This window comes from Hypanus sabinus, chromosome 9 (assembly GCF_030144855.1).
Source record: "Hypanus sabinus isolate sHypSab1 chromosome 9, sHypSab1.hap1, whole genome shotgun sequence".
In the NCBI taxonomy this organism is placed as follows: Eukaryota; Metazoa; Chordata; class Chondrichthyes; order Myliobatiformes; family Dasyatidae; genus Hypanus; species Hypanus sabinus.
In genome coordinates, this window is record NC_082714.1 from 123,232,643 (window position 1) to 123,255,577 (window position 22,935).

Consider the following 22,935-nt stretch of genomic DNA (forward strand, 5'->3'; position numbering starts at 1 on the left):
TTATATTTATTAGATAGCTGTTCAAAGGAGATAATGCTATCATCCAAAAACAAATCATGAAAACATGTTATACCTTTTGTTTTCCATAAAAGAGAAGTTTGATCCATAAAAGAGGGCCGAAAGAAATAGTTAGATATTATAGGGCATGATAAAATAAACTTATTCAAACTAAAAAATTTACGAAATTGAAACCAAATTCGCAATGTGTATTTAACTATAGGATTAGTTATTTGTTTATTCAATTTAGATAAAGAAAAAGGAAGTGAAAATCCTAAGATTGAAAACAATGAAAAGTCTTGTACAGATTTACATTCCAAATTTACCCATTGTGGACAAGCAGCTGTAATCAATTCTTGTGTCCAAGATATTAAATATCGTATATTAACTGCCTAATAGTAAAATCTAAGAGCCCCATTGTTTTTTTATGTGGTGGTGTGTATGTGGCCTGTTTACACAACTATGTTATTAATAAAAACGCTGGAGATGGGAACTAAGTTTCATGGTTCTTTACTGGTAGAGTCCATACTTGACACGCACATACAGATCGATACGTGCTTAATAGCGCATGCAACGACGTGTTACTAAAACATAAAGTAGTCCCTTATTATAATGTAGGGTATACAGTACACTCCTCCCCTTTTATTTTAATAGCGTATCAGCTGTTTTTTTTACTGGGGCACTATGCTAAACTAGTATGTTTACCCTTAAAATACAAATGACTACCATTTGTTTACAAATTATAACAAAGTAACTTAATATCAAATTATAACAAGCCTTTTTAAAATTTTTGATCTAAGACCCATTTAGAACTCAAGTCTCTGGAGAGGTCTTCTCTGCCTCTCCGGGTAACATCTGTCCTGAAACATTTGCTCTGGGGAATGAGTCTCCACAGGTACATCAGGGGGGTCATCAGCACTGATGACAAGCTTATCTGTTGATGTGGTCACATCAGGAGTGTTTGCTTCTATGTCAGGGGCATCTGGGCAAGGTGTTGTTTTGTTTTTCACCTGAGCATCCAGGATTTGGTCCACATGACGTCTCCATACATTCTCTCCCACCTCCACTGTATACATCAGTGGCCTGTCTATGGCGGAAATAGTACCCGGTCGCCATTTTTCAGTCCGGTAATCACGTGCAAGAATTGACTGTCCCACACTGAAGCTCCATGTTGACTTAGCATTCAAGTGTTTGAACTGTCTGCTTTCCACATCACGCCATACATCTGGTTTGAGAAGATCCATGCGGGACCTCAGGTTCCTGTTCAGAAACATCATCAATGGAGTCTGATCAGTGGTTGCATGTACTGCATTACAATAGGCAAGGAGGAAGTTGTCTATCTTGTGTTGCAGTGGTCGATTTTCACTGTTCCTTGCCTTGATGGCTTTCTTGAATGTCTGCACAAATCTTTCTGCCAAGCCATTTGTGGATGGATGGTAAGAGGCAGATGTAAAGTGCTCGATTCCATTGTTCTTCACAAAACTTCGGAATTCTTCAGAGACAAATTGTCGTCCATTGGTCTCTCCAGATTTGTTCTGGCCATTCCAGGCGAACATGGCCCTCAGAACTGTAATGATCTTTTCCGATGTGGTTGTCTTTACTTTGATGACCTCTGGCCATTTGGAATGTGCCTCGATGACAATTAAAAAGATAGAGTCCATGAATGATGCAGCAAAGTCAATGTGCACTCATTGCCATGGTGATGAGGGCCACTCCCACAGATGGAGAGGGGCTTGTGGTGGTGTGTTCCGGATCTTTTGACCTCCAGAGCAGTTCTTGGTCAACCCCTCTGTCTGTTTATCAATTACTGGCCACCACACATAGGTACGGGCAAGACTTTTCATCTTCACGGTACACAGGTGCCCCTTATGCAGTTCCTCCAGCACTCTGGTGCGTAGCTTGAGAGGAATCACAACTCGTGAACCACACATTAGAGTTCCCCGACACACTGACAACTGCTCCTTCCTCGCTGAGACGGCTGGAAACGGTGTGTTACCACACGCTGGCCATCCCTTTACTGTGATGTCATACACTTTTGACAACACAGTTTCATTGTGTGTTTCTCTTTCAATGAGTCTGTTTGCCAGTAGTAATTGTTCAACTATTGTGTGAAAGATCTCTGCTGAATCCATTTGTGTAGTTATCTCTGAAGTCGGCAGTGGTAAACGTGACAAACCGTCTGCGTTGCCATGTTGCTTGGTTCCCTTGTGTTCAATGTCATACATGTGACCTCCTAAGAAAAGAGACCATTGCTGTAGCCTTTGTGCTGTCATCATTGGAACACCTTTTCTTGGGTTGAAGATTGACAAGAGAGGCTGATGGTCAGTCAACAGGGTGAACTCTTGACCATACAGGTAGTGACTGAATTTCTTGACTCCCCATACGAGGCTTAGGGCCTCTCTGTCAATCTGTGCGTAGTTGCATTCAGCTGAAGTTAGTGTTTTTGAGGCAAAGGCTATTGGTCTTTCTGAACCATCTGGAAACTTGTGCGATAACACAGCTTCTATCCCATGAGGTGAGGCATCACAAGCCAGTGGATTTGGTAAGGAGGGGTCAAAGTACGCAAGCACCCCTTCTGAAGTTATGAGTCTTTTAGTTTTTTTAAAAAACTTTTTTTATTGTGTTTTCAAATAATTACAGAAATATAAGAAAATATATGAAAAAAATATATATATACTCTTCCCCCCTCCCCTTAACCCCTCCCCCCTAACATCCCTATAGAAAAAAAAGAAAGTAAGAAAAAAAAGAAAGAGTACCTGGATAGATCATTGGAAGAAGGAAATTTACAGCTGTATTCCACTTGAAAAAATTACTTATAATTTAAGAGATAAATATGAAACATTTTTGAAAATTTGGCGCCCTTATTTACAAAAGACAGGATCAAATATATAGGTGCTCCGAAGATGAAATAATTGGTTATTTGGGGAAAGAAATAAATATATACACTGAAGTTATTACAAACTCCATGGAGCATGTGGGGATCTTCTGATATCCAGTCTTTTAGTTTCTTGAAACACTTTCTTACAGCCCTCAGTCCACTTCCATTGTGTCCCTGTCTGTAAGAGTGCATTTAGTGGGTGTAGGACTGTGGATAGGTTAGGCAAGAACTTGTGGTAATAGTTCACTAGTCTAAGATATACTTTCAGCTGAAACATATTTTCAGGTGGTGGTGCCTTAAGCACCGCTTCTACCTTGTCTTGAGACATGTGTAAGCCATCCTTGTTGACCACGTGCCCACAGTATGAGATTTCCTTTTTGAAAAACTCACATTTCTGTCAATTAGCTTGAAGCCCATATTCTTGTAACCTGGTGAGCACTTGTCAAGATTAGAAAGATGTTCGTTGTCATCTTTGCCAGTGACAATGATGTCATCCAGGTATCACTGAGTCCCTGGAATCCTCTGCAGGACCTGTTCCATTGCCCTTTGCCAGATTGCAGGAGCTGCTGCTATCCCAAACACCAACTTGTTGTACTGGTAATGTCCTTTGTGTGTATTTATTGTCAGGTATTGGATGCATCATTGATTTCCATTTGGAGATAAGCCATGGCCGAACCGATTTTTGTGAAATATTCCCTTCCTGACATGGAGGCAAAGATGGCCTCAATACGAGGTAGAGGATACTGTACTGTGAGGAGAACTGAGTTAATAGTCACTTTAAAGTCTCCATATATGCGCACCTTGCTTGGCTTTCCTGGTTTAGTGGCTGGAGGTTTTCTTCATTACTGGAACAATAGGCGTAACCCATTCACTCCAATCCACCTTTGACAGGAAATCAAGATGCTCTTTATCTACTACAGTGCAGCATTCAACACTATCAAGGCAGCAGCTATATTTCATTAGGAGTTTGAGGAGATGTGGTTGTCACCTAAAACTCTCAAAAACTTCTATAGATGTACCATGGTGAGCATTCTGATAGGCTATATCACTGTCTGGAAGTAGGGATGGGTGGGGGCTACTGGACAGGATCAAAAGAAGCTAAAGAAAGAAGTCATGGCTACTGGCTTCTGTAATATCCATTACATCAAAAGGTGCGGTGTCTCAGAAAGCCATCGTCTATTATTACGGACCTCATCACCCAGAACATACATGCCCTCTTCTTGTTGTTACTATCAGGAAGCAAGTACAAAAGCCTGAAGGTGCACACTCAGAGATTCAGGAACAGCTCTTCCCCTCTGCCATCTGATTCCTAAATGGACATTGAATCCATGAACTCTACCTCACTTTTTTTATTATTTCTGTTTTTGCACTATTTTTAACTATTAATTTAATTGTATTAACTGTAATTTACTTATTTTTTCTATATTATCATGTATTCCATTGTACTGCTGCCATTAAGTTAACAAATTTCACGATGTATGCTAGGGATGTTACACCTGATTCTGATTCTATCGTACACTTAAAACTAATAAATAAGCCTCTAGACCTTGATCTCAATACCTCCTTGTGCAATTGGTTCATTGATTTCCTCACTTGCAGAGCCCAGTCAGTTCAGCTTGGCAACATCTCCTCCACAATCTCCATCAGAACAGGTGGATCACGAGGCATGTGCTTAGTCCCCTGCCTTATTCGCTTTATACTTATGACTGTGAGGCTATGCACAGCTCAATGCCATATTCTAGTTTGCTGATGAAACCACTGTCATAGGCTAAAATCAAAGGAGTTGATGAAACAACATATAGGAGGGAGATTGAAAATCTGGCTGAATGGTGCCACAACAACAACCTCTCACTCCATGTCAGCAAGACCAAGGAGCTGATTATTGTCTTCAGAAGCAGGAAACTAGAGGTCCATAAGCCAGTCATCATTGGTGATTAGAGATGGAAAGGGTCAGGAACCTTAAATTCCTTGATTTATCCTGGGCCCAGCGTGTAAGAGCAATTACAAAAAAATGATGGCAGCTCCTCTATTTCCTTAGAAGTTTGCAAAGATTTGGTATGACATCTGAAATTTTGACAAACTTCTTTAGATGGATGATGAAGAATTTATTGACTGGTTGCATCATGACCTGGTATGCAAACACCAATGCCCTTGAATGGAAAATCCTACATAAAGATGTGGCTAAGTACCGATATTTCATGGGTAAAGCCCTCCCAACCATTGAGCACATCAACAAGGAGTGCTGTCACAGGAAAGCAGCAATCATGATCAAGAACACCCACCACTCCGGCCATGCTCTCTTCTTGATGCTGCTATCAGAAGGAAGTAAAGGAGCCTGAGGACCCACACCACCCAGTTCAGGAACAGTTATTACCCCTCAACCATCAGGCTTTTGAACCAGAGGAGATAACTTCCCTCAACTTCACTGTCCCCATCTTTGATCTGTTCCCCAAAACCTCTGGTCTCACTTTCAGACTGTTCATCTCATGTTCTCGATATCTATTGTTTGTTTATTTATTATTATTTTTTCTCATTTGTATTTGCGCAGTTTGTTGTCCTTTGCACATTGATTGTTGTCCATCCTGTTGGGCACAGACTTTCATTGATTTGATTGTATTTCTTGGATGTATTTTGTATGCCCGCAAGAAAATGAATCTCAGTGTTGTTTATAGTGACTCGTATGTACTTTGATAAGAAATTTAATTTGAACTTTGTATGTAAGTTGATGTTACCTCTACATAAATGCAAGAAATTCTGCAGATACTGGAAATCCAGGTTAACACACAGAAAATGCTGGAGGAACCCAGCAGATCACACAGCTGGGTTAAAGAATAAAGAGAAGATGTTTTGGGCTAAGATATCAACTCTTTATTCATTAAGTGGTTGCTAATTAACTGAAGTATAAAGTTCTGTATGTCAGTGTACTTCAGTTATCACAGAGGAGTTATATTGTTTATTTTCTATAGAATAAAGTCAATTCAACTCAAATTCAAATTTAAATTAATAGTATTCAAGATTCAAGATTTTTTTAGTCATTTCCAGAATACAAGTGTAATGGACAATGAAACTGATGTTACTCTGGATCAGATGCAGCACAAAAATACAGTCAGATAAAGAATACAATCATAAGTATAAATACATAAGATAGCTTATATACATTGATTGCATTTCCATAAAGTGACACTAGGTATAGGAGTGCCTGTTCATAAGGTGACTGACAGAAAATATTATTGGGAGTGTGGAGGCATGACTTAGTGGGTGGAAATGTTGATCATTCTTACTGCTTAGGGAAAGTAACTGTTTCTGAGGCTGGTGGTTCTGGCATAATTGCCACATAGGCTGTTCCCTGATGGGAGTGGGACAAACAGTCCATGAGTAGGGTGGGTGGGATCCTTCATGATGCTACTGGCCCTTTTCCAGTATATGTTTTTAATGATGGGTAGGCTGGTACCAATGATGATTGGACAGTTTTGGTTACCTGCTGTTGAGCCTTCCTGTCCGCCACAGTGCAGTTTCTATATAATACGGTGTTACAGCATTCTAGCTCTTTATATCCACAAAGGATCCCTACAATGGATTTATCTGGAAGACACTCACTTAGGTTTTAAGCTCATCTAATTATTATTCTTAACCACAAATATTCTTAGTTTGGTCTGCTTGGAACTTTATTGGTAATAGGAAAGATAGCAATTGATTTGGTCATTGTACCAATATAAGAAAAATAACAGTGTTTGAAATGCAATGGCTTGAATGCAGCTGAACATGTTTTACTTCATTTGTTGCACTTTGCGGAGTCTTGATCTTGAGTAAAATCTTGAGTAAAATCAAAACTGGGCCTGAGTCCTAGGGGAAACTGGACTGACTGTTAGGAATATGGATTTGGAGGGACCTTGGTCATTGGGTAGTTGCTGAGTTAGTCTCTTCATCAGGGAATGATTGTTAAGTTAAGGCCAAATAGAGAACTAAGATCTTGGTAACACACACAAAATGCTGGAGGAACTCAGCAGGCCAGGCAGCATCTATGGAAAAGAGTACAGTCAACGTTTCAGGCCAAGACTCTTCAACAGGACTGGAGAAATACTGCCATAGATGCTGCCTGGTTTACTGAGTTCTTCCAGCATTTTGTGTGTGTTGCTTGGATTTCCAAGCAACACGATTCTGTCTTGTTTGTGATTGGACTACTATACTGCGAAGTCTCTTCCAGGGATGTCTACCCTGAAGAACTTCAAGTTTTCCCTATTTCCCCTGTCCTGCTGAAGGGTCTCAGTCCGAAACGTTGACTGTACACTTTTCTATAGATGCTGCCTGGCCTACTGAGTTCCTCCAGCTTTCTATGTGTATTGTTCGGATTTCAAGCATCTGCAGATTTTCTCTTGTTTGTGATTAAGATCTCGGTCATTAGTTGGTGCTTGCACAGTGGCCTCTGTCAGTATTCTCGTTGGGACTTGGATTCAAGGAGCCAGAGGGTAAATGGGGAGTTGGAGTTGGTCCCTTGGGTAGGTTTAGAATCATTACTGATTTTGGTTGTCCAGGAGGCTTGATGGGAAGTGGAAGTGGTGGGGAAAATCAGATCAAAGTGGCAGGGCGTGAGTTGGAGAACATTTAAATCTTGAAATAGCACCAGAGAGAAAGAGCAGGAAGATGATGAAGATAAGCATTTGGATCTGAGAGTCACAGTTCTGTTTAGTATGGAGTGTTTTGATGATTATGCTCTTGGGGACAGTCATTCAGACAGTCAAAGAGCCATAGTAAAATTGGGGATGAGGGCGATGAGTGGGGAAATAGGGGTGAGATCAACTGGTGATATGATAGACATTGGGATTGGTAATAGGAAGAACGGGTAGGGCAGACGGTACTGGTACCTTGCAGAAAAGGATACATGGTAATTAAGGGAAGCTGTCTGAATGGTGTTTCTAGCTCAGGTCTTGGATCTGCTGAGGGAATGGAGCTAATGTTTCTGAGAGCAGACAATGCCAAATGCATCTCAAAAATATGGCCTACTTTCACAGGCATTACTCTCCTGAAGTAGGGAATACAGAATTCTATATTCTTGTAACAACAACCTTGCATTCAACATCAGTGAGATCAAGGAAATGATTGTGGACTTCAGGAAGGGGAAGTCGAGGGAACACACACAAGTTCTCATCAAAGAATCAGCAGTGGAAATGGTGAGCAGTTTCAAGTTCCTGTGTGTTAACATCCCTGAAGATCTATCCAGTGCCCAACATATTACAAAGAAGGCATAACATCCCTTCTTTGAGTTTGAGGAGCTTTTGTAAGACTCTCTCAAATTTCTACTGATGTACTGTGGAGAGCACTCCAACTGGTTGCAATACATTCTGGTATGCAGAGGTGACTGCGTAGGATCAGCAAATGCAGCAGAAGGTTGAAAACTTAGCCAGCTGCAACATAGGCACCGGCCTTCCCAACTTTGAGGATATCTTCAAAAGGCGATCCCTCAAAAATGTAGTGTCTATCATTAAAGACACTCATTATCTGAGGTATTCCTTCTCCTCTTTACCATCAGGGATGGGGGTACAGGAGTCTTATGACTCTCAGCATTTTGGGGCAGATTTCTCCCTCTGCCATCAGATTTCATAAACACTACCTCACTATTCCTCTTTTGCACTGCTTATTTCTTATCTTAACTAGTTCTTCCCCTCTGCCAGCAGATTGCTGAATGGACAATGAACCCATGTACACTACAATTTCTTTGCTCTCTTTTTGCATTACTTATTTATTTTTAATGTGTTTCTTATTGTAATTTATTGTTTTATTATTATGTATTGGACTGTACTGCTACTACAAAATAACAAATTCATGACATATACCAGCAATATTAAACCTGATTCTGGTAATTCTGTGTGTGTTTAGTGCAGAAATTGCATTAAAATGTGCTTCAGGACTAAGAGTACTAATTGATTTTCCAGATTAGACTGCTTCCACCCAAAATACACCCAATTTGTTCCAGAAAGAACTGACATTAATAAATATAATATTGCTATTGCAAAAATAACGCAATATGTAAAAGTTTAACTGTCATTCTTCTTTTGCAGTCATCCTGTTAAACTGCACCCCCTGGTGGAATTTTGGCATTACAATCATCTGAAAGACCTAGAAATTAATTGGTTATTCCCATTGTGATAACTGTTCAAGGAACCACACATTGAATAATAGGTATTAGTGCCATCTTAGACCATTTGAGGAAATGTTAGTATTGAATTCTGGGTTGCTTCCCAAAATGACTGGATTTGGGAGCAAAATTAAATCTGCATAAAAATCAAGATTTATGGACTATTTCTTCATCAGTAAACAGTTAAGAATAACAGATGTAATCTATGAAAACTGAACTGGTCAATGATATTCCTGAATTTCAATTGACCCCTATTAATTTCAAATAATATTTGTTAGCGTTTCCTTTCAAGCGTGTCTGATTTGGTAAACGAACTCTGGATCATTTTAGATATTCTATAAATGACATTGCGTAGCAAAGAACACCTATACGGCAGAGAAGTTTGTTCGAATATCTAGAGGTTAAGAACGTGTAACCCCAGAGGTAATGGTTCTCATTTCATTCTTAATTAGATTAAATATTGGCTTTGATTTGTATGTGAAGATGTCCTATTAAGTGAGGTAGCAACATACAAAGCTCAAAAGCAGCTTTTGAATAACCTGTTTGACATTCCCCATTAGGTCCAATTTCATATGATATACTTGTTACTGCCTGCTGAAATTAGGTAATGTTAAGGATTTCAAGGAGTATAAAGGAGAATCAGTAATTTATTGCCTAGACCAGGGGTCAGCAACCTTTACCGCTGAAAGAGCCACTTGGACCCGTTTCCCACAGAAAAGTAAACACTGGGAGCCGCAAAACCCGTTTGACATTTAAAATGAAATAACACTGCATACAACGTTTTGTTTTGCCTTTTTGCTATGTATAAACAAACTATAATGTGTTGCATTTATGAAATTGATGAACTCCTGCAGAGAAAACGAAATTACATTTCTGCATGCAACAAAAACATTTTGAACTCCGAAAAAAAGACGTTGGGTTGAAGGTTACTTTTAAGTAAAATACTCAACGTCTATTTGAGTCCTTCTTGTATTTATGAAAAACACCAAACTTAAATTTGCCGCCAGCAGCAAACCAAAAATAACGTCAGCCAGCTGTCAACCTGAAAAATAAAAGGACTATTTCACTGAACAATGAAAACATATGAATATACGTAAAATAATAGGCAATTAAAATATATATCATACTTGTTCAGGTTGACTCACACCTGACAATGCAGTCGTATTCAGTAGGGATGGATCGATGCTTAGGGGAGTGACCGGGAAGGATAATGTGTTTTTTTCCTCTCTGAACTCACAGAAGCGTTTCCCAAACGACGTTTGCATTGCGATGTTTGCATTGCGATGATTGCAGAATGTAAATACTCCGAATTTATCATGTCATGACCTTGTTTGAACTCTCTCAAATTGGGGAAGTGAGACAAAGTGCCTTTCTGTAAATCTCTGGCAAGCAACGTCAACTTGCGCTCGAATGCCAAAACATCCTCCAACATGTGCAGGGCAGTACGTCCTTACCCCGTTGAAGAGCTGTGTTCAGCGTGTTCAGGTGCGCTGTCATGTCTACCATGAAGTGTAGCTTTTCCAGCCACTCTGGCTGTTCCAGCTCAGGAAAGGTGAGCCCTTTGCTGCCCAGGAAAGTTTTCACTTCTTCCAGACACGCGACAAAGCGTTTCAGCACCTCCCCTCTGGACAGCCAGCGATAAAAACACGTTGTAGCGGTGTGCTACACGCAGTCAGTAAACTGCAGTCAAAGATAGCTTTATTCGAACTAAACAGCCTTGCTTTTAAGCCTCCCTCAACCCGCCCCCCCCATGGGCGCGGATGCTCCAAAAGACACGTACTCACAAACCCCCGTAGGCTATCTCCCTTAGCCTGAACGCTGGCTAATTGTGAGCCGGTTCGGATGTGTCAGAAAATGGGTCGCCACAACGTCTTATTTAGATTGTACAAGATCACCATAATCTTCAAATTTAGATTTACATTTCAAAAACTAACAAACTAACATAAAATACATTTTAATTAAATACTGACCATGTAGCGGTGTGCTACACGCAGCGCTAAAATTACGACACGGAGTCGTTAACTGCAGTCGAAGGAAAAAACTTTATTCGAAATCTTCAGCCTCACTTTTAAGCCTCCCTCAACCTGCCCCCCCCCCCCCCCCATGGTGCAGAGGCTCCAAAGCTCTGTGCTCGCAAACACCCGTAGGCTATCTAATTGTGAGTCGGTTCGGATGTGCCAGGAAAAGGGTCGCCACAACCAATTATTTCCCAAAGCAACAGGGAGCCGCAGCACAGACGTAAAAGAGCCACATGTGGCTCCGGAGCCGCGGGTTGCCGACCCCCGGCCTAGACTATATAGTTTTAATAAGGTAGATTGTAAGAGCAGAAACTTTAGAGAAACATAGAAGGCTGGTGATTTAATCAGTCAATGTCAACATGAAAATATAGAAGCAGGCTACACATCTAGTTGAGCCAATCTGTCATTCAATAAGACCATGCTTGATTTTAAATCTCAGGCTGGCATTCCTTTCTTATCTCCAGAACTCTACAAACTCAATCTTAAATATTGATTTTTATCCAAAGCCCTGTGGTAGACATCATCCTCAGTGTTAACAGGGTGATCCCAGATCCTGTGATTATGGCCTCTAATTCTACTAATTCCTCTAGAATTTTGCATGTTTCAATGAAGTCACCTCTCATTCTCCTGAATTCCAATGATCTTTGATGTATGTCCTCAATCTTTTCTCACAGGTCAACTCCTTAATTACAGGAGTGAATTTGCTCTGTGCTGAGTCCAAGGTGAATATATTTTTCATTTTCTATGGATACTAGAAGTTCCCTACAATTAGAACAAGATTTAGTGATACCCAACTCGTAACAGCTTCCCAAACTGAAAAATATGTGCTTATTTCACTGACCTTATTAGCTCTGGGGATCACCCATCCTCTGCCACCAACATCATTGTTCCCTCACCCTGCACCTCCTATTTTTACCTCCTACCAAAGATCCACAAACCTGCTTGTCCAGTTAGGCCCATTGCTTCTGCTTGTTCCTGCCCCACTGAACTTATACCTGCATACCTTGACTCAGTTTTATCCCTGCACCTCCCCTGCCCCAGTTCAGTCCCTCCTACCTACATCTGTGACACCTCACACACTCTTGATTTTTTTTTCAATGATTTCAAGTTCCCTGGCCCTGCTCATCTTACTTTTGTCTCTGTGTCTAACATATTATTCTGTGTAACTTCCGCCATCTCCAACGGGATCCCACCACCCAGCACATCTTTCCCTCTCCCAACTTTCCGCTTTCCGCAGGGATCACACCCTACATGACTTCCTTGTCTATTCTTCCCTCCCCACTGATATCCCTCCAGGTACTTATCCTAGTAAGCAGAACAAGTGCTACACTTGCCCCTACACCTCATCCCTTACTACCATTAAAGGCTCCAAACAGTCCTTCCAGGACTTGAGTCTGTTGGGGTCATCTACTGTATCCAGTGCTCTCAATGTGGCCTCCTGTATATTGGTGAGACCTGACATAGTTTATGAGACTGCTTCGCCAAGCACCTATGCCCCATCTGCCAGAAAAAGCAAGATCTCCCAGTAGCCACCCATTTTAATTCCACTTCCCATTCCCATTCCAACATGTCAGTCTATAGCCTCCTCTACTGCTGCAATGAGGCCATACTCAGGTTGAAGAAGCAACACCTATATTCCATCTGGGCAGCCTCCAGTCTGATGGCTTGAACATTGATTTCTCGAACTTCTGGTAGTGGCCCTCCTCCTCGCCCCCACCATTCCCCATCCTGTTTCCCCCTCTCTCTCTCTCTCTCTAGCTCCTTATCTGCCCATCACCTCCCTCTGGTGCTCCTACCCATTCCTTTTCTTCCATGGCCTTCTGTCCTCTCCTATTAGATTCCCCCTTCTTTAGCCCTTTATCTCTTTCACAGAATGATTTCCCAGCTCTTTACTTCACCCGTCCCCCTCACCAGGCTCAACTATTACCTACTACTTTGTATTTCTTCCGCCTCTCCCACACCTTCTTACTCTGACATCATCTTTTTTTCTCTAGTTCTGATGAAGTGTCTTAACCCAAAATGTTGACTGTTTACTCTATTCCATAGATGCTGCCTGGCCTGCTGAGTTCTTCCAGCATTTCATGTGTGTTGCTTGGATTTCCAGCATCTGCAGATTTTCTCTTGCTGGTGTTTATATCTATTTTCGCTTTTCTCCCTTTTTCGCCAGTGTTCATTCTGTATCCCAATTTACCTTGATTTCTACATCATCAGAAAGCTTCATTAGAACCTAGCCACATTCTTCACCTCTGGTGTTCCTGATTACACTCCTGGTTCGGTTCACATACCTGGCCTATGGTCCAAATCCCTGCTCCTGCTGCACTGCAGATATCTGCCTCTCTACACATTTGGAGCCTTAACTCTTTTTCTGGATTAATAAATAAACTAGATGCCAAACTATCAGGATTTTGGAACAATAAGATGCTGCATATTCACCGCTGTATAATAGGTTGTGGAAGCTGGGACCCTGCAGTATCCTCCTAATCTTAGCTTGTCAACCCAAGTAAGATCCATTTATTCTCACTCTTTGTTTTTTTGTCCAAAAGCTGCTGTAATTCTTAGTCCCAGCTAGAATACTATTCTGCTATAGAACCTAGAATGGTTCAGCCCTTTTGCCCACGATGTTGTACTGACCTTTTAAACTACTTCAAGACCAATCGAACCCTTCCCTCCCACATAGCCCTTATTTTTTTCTTTTCATCCGTGTGCCTGAGTCTCTTAAATGACCCTTATGTATTGACCTTTACACCACCCCTGCCAGCGTATTATATGCACTTACCACTCCATGTAAAAAAAATTACCTCTGATATTGTTCCCTATGCTTTCCTCCAATTATCTTTAAATTATATCCTCTCATATTAGCCATTTTGACCCTGGGAAAATGGCACTACCTGTCAACTCTATCTATACCCTTATTATTTTATACAGTACATCTCTAACAGATCTCTCGTCCTCCTTCGCTCCAAAGAGAAAAGCCCTAGCTCACTCAACCTATCCTCATAAGGCATCCTCACTAATCTAGGCAACATCTTGGTATCTCCTCTGCATCCTCTGTAAAGCTTCTACACCCTTCCTATAATAAGGCAACAAGAACCGAATACAAAATTCCAAGTGCAGCTCTACCAGAATTTTATACATCTAGAACAATACCTACTGGTTCTTGAACTCAGTTCCCTGACTAATGAAGGCCAATACACATTGTACACCTTCTTAAGCACCCTATCAACTTGTGCAGCAACTTTGGATGTGGACTCCAAGATGTCTCTGTTCCTTCACACTGCTAAATAGGTGAAAGTGCTGTAAAATGGCACTGAGAATATCAACTTTGATCGGAGTGAATAACAGAGCAGTCCCAAAGATCCTGATCACCTACCCCTGCTCCTATTTCTCGAGTTTTGTTTTCTTCTAACTTCCACACTCTTAATTAGAAATAGAAATATAGAAACATATTAAACCTACAGCACAATACAGGCCCTTTGCCCCACAAAGCTGTGCCAAACATGTCCTTACCTGAGAAATTACCTAGGGTTACCCATTGCCCTCGATTTTTCTGAGCTCCATACGCCTGTCCAGGAGTCCCTTAAAAGACCCTATCGTATCCACCTCCACCACCGTCGCAAGCAGTCCATTCCATACACTCACCACTCTCTGCGTTAAAAACTGACCTGTGATATCTCCTCTGTACCATTGTTATGCTTCTTGATTATAACAACGAGAAGAGGGCATATCCTTGGTGGTGGGGCTCCTTAACGATAGACTCTGCCTTCCTCAGGCACTGCTCCTTAAATATGTTTTGGATACCATGGCGGCTAGTACCCATGACAGAGCTGAGTAATTACACAAATTTCTGCAACAGCCAGATATTGTGCAGTAGCCTCCCCCCCCCCCCCCATGCCAGACCATAATGCAGATCGCTTAATGTCATTTTTAGTACACAAGTGCAAATGAGAATCAAATGAGTAACTGAATCTGAGGCAGCATAAAAAACAATAAGTTAAAGTACACAATAATAAAAATAACAATAAATATAAATAAAATATAAATATGTAAAATAGCTTATATACATATCAGCTCTCTCTCTCTCTGATATGAAAAACGTTGTCTCATTTTTACTATGCACTGTACCAGCAGTTATGGTCAAAATGACAATAAAAGGTGACTTGATATATATATATCTATCTATCTTATATACTTTATCCATAAAGTGACCCTAGGCACAGGAGTGGCTGTATATAAGGTAACTCTGACAAGAATGATAAAGGTGGGGGGGGGGTGTGTGATGGGGTGGGTTAATGGGTGGAGGTGTTGATTAGCCTTACTGCTTTGGCCTTCCACACCGTGGCATTCTCGCTCTCCACCTGTCCATTTCCCTGGGGATTATAGCTCGTGGTCCTACTAGTAGCAATACCCCTAGCCAGCAGGTACTGGTGCAGCTCGTCACTCATAAAGGAGGACCCTCTATCACTGTGGATATAGCAGGGATATCCGAACAGAGTGAAGAGCTGGCACAGGGCTTTTATGATGGACGTGGCAGTGGTATTGGGGCAGGGGTGGCAAAGGGGAACCGCGAGTACTTGTCAATTATGTTGAGAAAGTAGACATTGCAGTCAGTGGAGGGAAGGGGGCCCTCAAAGTCGACACTCAGTCGCTCAAAGGGGCAGGTTGTGCCTTTTCAGGACAGTAGAAGTGCAGTTTGCACTCAGCACAGATTTGGCAGTCCCTGGTCATCATCCTGATGTCCTCAAGGGAGTAAGGCAGGTTCCAGGCTTCCACGAAATGGTAAAATCAGGTGACCCCCGGGTGGCAAAGATCTGCATGGAGGGCGTACAGCTGGTTGAGCTGCGCACTGGCACACGCTCCCTGGGATAGAGCATCGGGGGCTCATTGAGTCTGCCAGGCCGGTACAGGATGTCAAAGTTGTGGGTGGAGAGTTCCATTCTCCACCGCAAAATTTTATCATTTTTGATTTTGCCCCGCTGTTGGTTGCTGAACGTGAACGCAACTGAGCGCTGGTCAGTCAGCAAGGTGAACCTTTTGCCGGCGAGATAGTGCCTCCAGTGCCTAATAGCTTCCACTATGGCCTGGGCTTCTTTCTCCACCGCGGAGTGCCGAATTTCAGGGCCTTGAAGGGTACGAGAGAAGAATGCTACCGGCCTTCCTGCCTGATTGAGGGTAGCAGCCAGCGCGAAGTCGGAGGCGTCACTCTCTACTTGGAAGGGAATGGTCTCATCCACGGCATGCATCGTTGCTTTGGCAATGTCCCCTTTAATGTGGCTGAAGGCCGCGCGGGCCTCGGCTGAGAGGGGAAATGCGGTGGACTTGACCGGGGGTGGGCCTTGTCTGCGTAGTGAGGGACCCATTGGGCGTAATAGGAAAAGAAGCCCAGGCACCGTTTGAGGGCTCTGAGGGTGGTGGGAAGAGGGAGTTCCAACAGGGGGCGCATACGATTGGGTTCCGGGCCAGTGACCCCGTTCTCCATGACATACCCAAGAATAGTAAGTCGGGTGGTTCCGATTACACACTTGTCCCTGTTATAGGTGAGGTCAAGAGCTTTGGCCACTTGGAAAAATCGTTGGAGGTTAGTGTCATGATCCTGCCAGTCGTGACCTCAGATGGTGATGTTTTCCAGATATTGGGAAAGTGGCCTTCAGTTGGCACTGGTCCACCGTCCGGTCCATTTCCCTCTGGAAAACCGAGACACCATTCGTGACACCAAAGGGGACGCACAGGAAGCGATAGAGCCTGCCGCCCGCCTCAAAGGTGGTGTAGGGGCAGTCCTCCGGGCGGATGGGGAGCTGATGGTAAGCAGATTTCAGGTCTATGGTCGAGTACACCTTATACTGAGCTATCTGATTGACAATATCCGCGATGCGGGGTAGGGGATATGCGTCGAGCTGCGTGAACCTATTGATGGTCTGGCTATAGTCCACGACCATCCTATTTTTCTGCCCTGTCCAAACAACTACCACCTGGGCCCTCCAAGGACTTGTACTTGGCTCAATGATCCCCTCCCTGAGCAGCCGCTGCACCTTCAACTGAATGAAGGCCCTGTCCCCTGCGCTGTACCTCCTGCTTTTAGTTGCCACAGGTTTACAGTCGGGGGACAGGTTGACGAACAGCGGTGGGGGAGGGATCTTGAGGGTGGAGAGGCTGCAAGTGGTGTCAGTAGCGCGGCTGTTGGCATGGTGCTGGGTGGGACGTGCGGGTCAGTGTGTGTGTGTGGTCAGTAGCGAGGTATATGATGAAGCCCCACAACACTGAGGATTTCTGACAGTGAGTGGTGGGAGGGGCCCGTCATATGCCATAATCACACTTTTCAGGTGGCTCTGGAAGTCGAGCCCCAATAGCACAGGGGCACACAGTTGAGGCATGACCAGTAACGCAAAGTCCCGATATTCTGTGCACTGCACCACCAATGTTGCTACACAACCCCCCCGGATGTCTGTGGAATGTGATCCAGAAGCCATGGTGACCCTCTGGCTTACCGGCTGTGTCACAAGTCCACAGCGTTGCACCGTGTCCGGGTCAATAAAACTCTCAGTGCTGCCCATGTCAAACAGGCAGCTAGTCCTGTGCCCCTCCACCAGGATGTCCTTCATTGACCTTGCAAGCTGGTGTGGAGTGCTTTGGTTGAGGGTTACGGAGGCCAGAGTTGAATCGCCGTCTTGGTGCCCGGTAAGCACCCGTGGGTCAGAGGTGGAGCGAGGTGGTGCCGACAAACATGGCCGCCCCCATTCCTCGCACGAGGTAGGCAGGCAAGATGGTGACCCCCATGCCTTGCACGTGGCGCTGTTCGACCCCGCTCGTGGTTTAGACTTACAGGCCTTGGCAAAGTGGCCCCTCTTTCCGCAGCTGGAGCAGGTAGCTTTTCGGGCGGGGCAGCGATTTCAGGGGTATTTTCGAGTCCGCAGAAGTAACACTGTGCGGACTTGTGACAGGCAGGAGCTGTGGTCGATTGTGGGGACTGCATGGACTCGCGAGTGGCAGCAGCTCTGGTCGATTCGCCGGCGGGGTGGCGGGGTCTGCAGCATCCATGGGACCGGCGGGAGATCACGTGGCTGAACAGCGTCAGCGTTGTGCAGAGCAGCCTCCAGCGTGTCGGCTAGCTTGATCGCTGACTGTAAGGTAAGATCGGCGTTTTCCAGCAGCCGCTGGCGCACGTACATTGACCTGATCCCCGTAACGAAAGTGTCTCGTACCAGGAGCTCTGCATGCTGTTCCGCTGTCAGTCCCCTGCAGTTGCAGGCCCGCACGAGTGTCTGTAGGGCCCGGATGAACTCAGCGCTCGAGTCTCCGGCCCGCTGCTGCCGTGTCGCTAATCGATGTCTTGTGTAGACAGTGTTCACCGGCCACAGGTACTGTTTTTTGAGAACGTCCAGTGCCCCTTGGTAGGTCGGCTGGTCCCTGATTAGGGAGTACACCCATGGACTGACTCTGGAGAGGAGAACTCTGTGCATGATAGCAGACTCAGTCACGGGAATCTCTTCCAGGTACGATTGGAAGCATGCAAGCCAGAGTTCAAAGGCAATGGCTGCTTCGGGAGCTTGAGGATCAATGTCCAATTTATCTTTTTTAAAATTTTTTATTTATTTATTCAATTTTAGAAAATTACAAGAATAAAAGAGATGATGAAATAGTGAGAAAAATAATATTAACACTCCCCCCTCCCCTTAACCCTCCCCCACTTAACCCTCATCTAAAGAAAGATAAAAAAGAAGAGAAAGATTGCCTGGATATCGGAGGATCCCCACATGCTCCATGGAGTTCAAAATAATTTTAATATTTACTTTTACTTTCCCCAATTACTTTATAATTTTATCTTCAAAGGACCTATGTTTTTAATCCTATCTTTTGTAAGTATGGGAGCCAAATTTTCAAAAATATATCATATTCATTTCTTAGGTTGTATGTAATTTTTTCAAGTGGAATACAACTATGTATTTCATTATTCCAACAATCCATAGTTAAATATAAATCAGATTTCCAAGTAACTGCGATAACTTTTTTGGCTACTGCCAATGCAATTTTTATAAATTTTTTCTGATACTTATTCAATTTAAGTTTAGGTATTGTTCCTTCAATGTCTCCTAATAAAAATAATACTGGACTATGTGAGAGTTGTACTCCAGTAATTTGTTCCAATAAAAGTCTTAGATTTATCCAAAATGGTTGGATTTTAAAACAAGAGCAAGTAGAATGTAAAAAAGTACCAATTTCTTGATTACATCGAAAACATTGGTCAGACATATTTGAATTTAATCTATTTATTTTCTGTGGTGTTATATATAATTGATGTAAAAATTATATTGTATTAATCTAAGTCGAACATTTATTGTATTTCTCATACTATCAGAACATAATCTTGACCAGTTTTTTCCATCAATTTTAACATTCAAATCAGATTCCCATTTTTGTCTTGATTTAAATGTCCAATTTATCTGGTCGTAAAATGCTCTCCATGTTTTAAAATTGCAGCTAATAAAATTGATGCACCATCAATAACTCTCAGAGACAGGAGATGAACGATAGGCTTTTATTAGCTGCAAGAGACCACGATTAGTAGCAAGAGACCACCACACAACATCCTGGAGACTGAGGGAGGAGCAGTGCCTCCAACCACCTTTATACAGGGGTCTGTGGGAGGAGCCACAGGAGCAGTCTGCAGAGGGGCGTGTCCAGACAGGTATATGTAGTTCACCACGGTATTATAAATAATGCACTGCCGCAAATCATTATAATGTTTTGGATTTTATCTCCCACCCTTGTGACTTCTACAGCCAAGAAGAACAAGAACAGAATGCACATGGAAACAATGTCTCCAAGTTCCATAAATGGGGGGAGAACTTGAGAAGCTTGAATAACAGAGAGAGCATGTGTCCCACAGATCCTTAAAGATGGTAAGAAAGATGAAAGAGGCACATGGGTTGCTTTCCTTTTTTGGTCTGGATATATAGACCCAGAGGATTATGAAAGAACTGTAAACAAAGATTGCTCTACCATGGATTGAGTAACATGTCCAATTCTGGTCACTACATTACAAGGAAACGTTTATTTTCGCTTGATTTCGAACAGAGGGTTTTCATGAAGGTGTTGCCAGGACTGGAAAAAACCGTAGCCATGATGAAAGATTGATTTGTTTTCATTGGAACAGAGGAGACTGAGGGGAGACTTAACTAGAATATATAAAACTATTAGGTGCCTTGATAAAATATAAAGGAAGGGCCCGTTCCCCTTAGCTGATAAATCAAAAACTTGGAGGTATATGTTGTAGCCCAGGGAAAAGTACACACTCAGGACAACACCTACTTTTTCGGGTTTTAATTCCTTTATCTGTTTTAGATGTTTAAATGCCAGAAGAGGGTCTTAAAACAAAACGAACAACTTTACAATCAGTTCCTGCTGTTACAGTCTCCGTTTAACCTTCAATCCACACACTTGTGTCTCGACCAATTGCGTATGCAGTATAAAAATACCAAGAAAATTGCACAAAACTAATACAGTACTAATAGGGTAGTGGCAATTCTGAAGGAACAGAATACAAACAACATTAGAATTCCCCCCCCCCCCCCAACCCTGTATCTTATACATAGCAGCGAAAAATGTAAGTGAACACTTCTCATCTAAGAAGTCTACTACTTTTTAGTACACACGTGCGAACCGCCGAACGGAGACTAAACATTCACGTTACGTGGTTACAAGCACAATCAGTCATGATACAATAAAGTTAGACAAAAGGTGCACTTTGGCACAACTTTTACAAGATGTTGCCTGGTAGTTAAATTACAGGAAGACTGACCTACTTGGCTGGTGAGGAACTTTGCAAGCCATGCTATCCAGCGTCGAGTTCTTTACTCATGAAAATCTAAAGCATCCACATGTAAACCATATCAAATTACCAATATTCTCGAGTTGCCAACAAGCATAAATGAATTCACATGGATATTGTAAATTAATGCTCACCTATCCTCACCATACCTCTTAGTTAAAGGGGTGATGAGGATTTTTTTTTCATCCAAAGTATTGTAAAAGTCTGGAACTCACAACCTGGAAGGTTGAAGAGACAGAAATCCTCAACACCTTTAAAAAGTGCCTCTATTTTCGAAGAAGCTTCAGGGTCACTTATCAAGGGCTGGAAGGTGGGTTTAGATTAGGTAACTCTTTTCCAAATGACCCATGCTCAGTAAACTAAATAGTCTACTCCTTTGTTGTAAATTTGATTCTGTATTTCTAAGTTTCTCTCCAAGTCACACATTATCTGTACATGAATGTATACCATTGTTCTTTCCTCATTGCTAGGTTAAAATTCTGACAATTCCTGTCTGATAAAATTTTGGGAGAAGTTTCATAGCACAATCAGCAACAATTCATAGAGGCAGCTAATAATCACCTTCTCCAAAACTAGGAATAGACAATGAATGTTGTGATTGTGGTAATATCCATACTGCACATATATATCATTAAAGGTTAAGGTGATAAAGCAGTCATGATGATGGATACTGCTAAGAAACACTAAAAAATAAAGAATTTAACATAGTAATATACATAACACATATGTAGATGTTCCAAAATGCAGTTCATCAATTGCTTTTACAATGTAATCACTGGTCTAACTGAGGAATTTACAAATACCAGTACATAAACAACAAGCTCTATGCACAGTTAATATATAGATGGCAATGCATTTTGTCTATGGGAATAATGATTGAAATGAAAAGACCAACAGTGAACTCCACTGTTTATATTCTAGCACAAGACCCAAGTAAGAAGATAGTCTTGGATTTATATCTCATCTGAAATGAAGCAATTCAAATGTTTGAATTTTCTTTTGGTTTGCTCATTAGGAAGATTGCTGAGGGTGAAACTACAGAGATTCCCCCAATCAGCAGACAGCAGTTTTGGTTATGAAAGATTAGAGTAGAGCCCGAGTCAATTAGTTTCCTGGCAGTGAGATTAGTAGATTCCAACAAACTTCAAACAGGAAGTTCTCTTCTTTTGGGATTTGGCCTTGAGCTTTGCCATTATGATTTTATTTCCTTTATTCTATACAAAACTGTAGATACAATTGGATGAGAACACTCAGGAAGGCAAACTAAGATTATCTGGAAATAAACATTTATGTAGATAATCAGAATCAGTTTTATTATCATTAATACAGGTTGTGTTAATCAATGTTTGTGGTAGTACAGTCAAAACTTAAAAATCACTATAATTTGCAAAATAAATGAATAGTACAAAATAGCTGAGTGTAAATAATACATTTGAAAACATTTACTTTGATAAGAAAAAATAATGCTTGTATAAGCCTTTTAAATGACAGGCAATATTACAACCAGTAACTAATCTGGGGAATAGGAACTTTCATTTATATGCACAATTCCATTCATGCACTCAGAATGTGTAAACTGCACTCCTCAAGGCATGGCTTTTGGAGTTTGAAGAAAGTGAATTCTTGAATGATCTATTATTTTTGGAGGGTTTGGGCAGTAGCATGACAAAAAACACTACTTGCCGGGAGGAATACAGCTCCAACAACAATCAAGAAATTCAACACTAACCACATCAAGGCAGTCTTCTTGATTATTATTCATCCATTCCCTGAACAGTAACCTGGAATTGCAAATTAATGCCTGGACAGCCTTTATTGTCCTTGATAAGATGGTGATTAATCATTTTCTGACTGTTGCAGGCTTTTTGGTAGAAAATATTCCTGCAGTGATGTTGGAGAAGGATTTTCAGGATTTAGACTGAGCAATAATTTACTTATTTATTATTTATTGAGATATAACATTGAGTAGTTTCTTCCGGCCTTTTGAGCCACCGCCCAGCTATGCCCCAATTTAACCCTAGCCTCATCATTGTACAATTTTACAATGACTAATGAACCTACCAACCGGTAGGTGTTTGGGCTTTGG

At 42.0% G+C, this 22,935-nt stretch overlaps 1 long non-coding RNA gene across 1 annotated transcript in view; it reads left to right on the plus strand.

Annotated features, from left to right (window-relative positions):
* LOC132399769 (uncharacterized) overlaps positions 1–22,935 on the plus strand; it is a 34,912-nt gene that overhangs the window by 6,337 nt on the left and 5,640 nt on the right. The window contains exon 3 of the long non-coding RNA XR_009514066.1: positions 19,499–19,920. This is a non-coding gene — a long non-coding RNA (uncharacterized LOC132399769). The remainder of the gene's footprint in view (positions 1–19,498; positions 19,921–22,935) is intronic.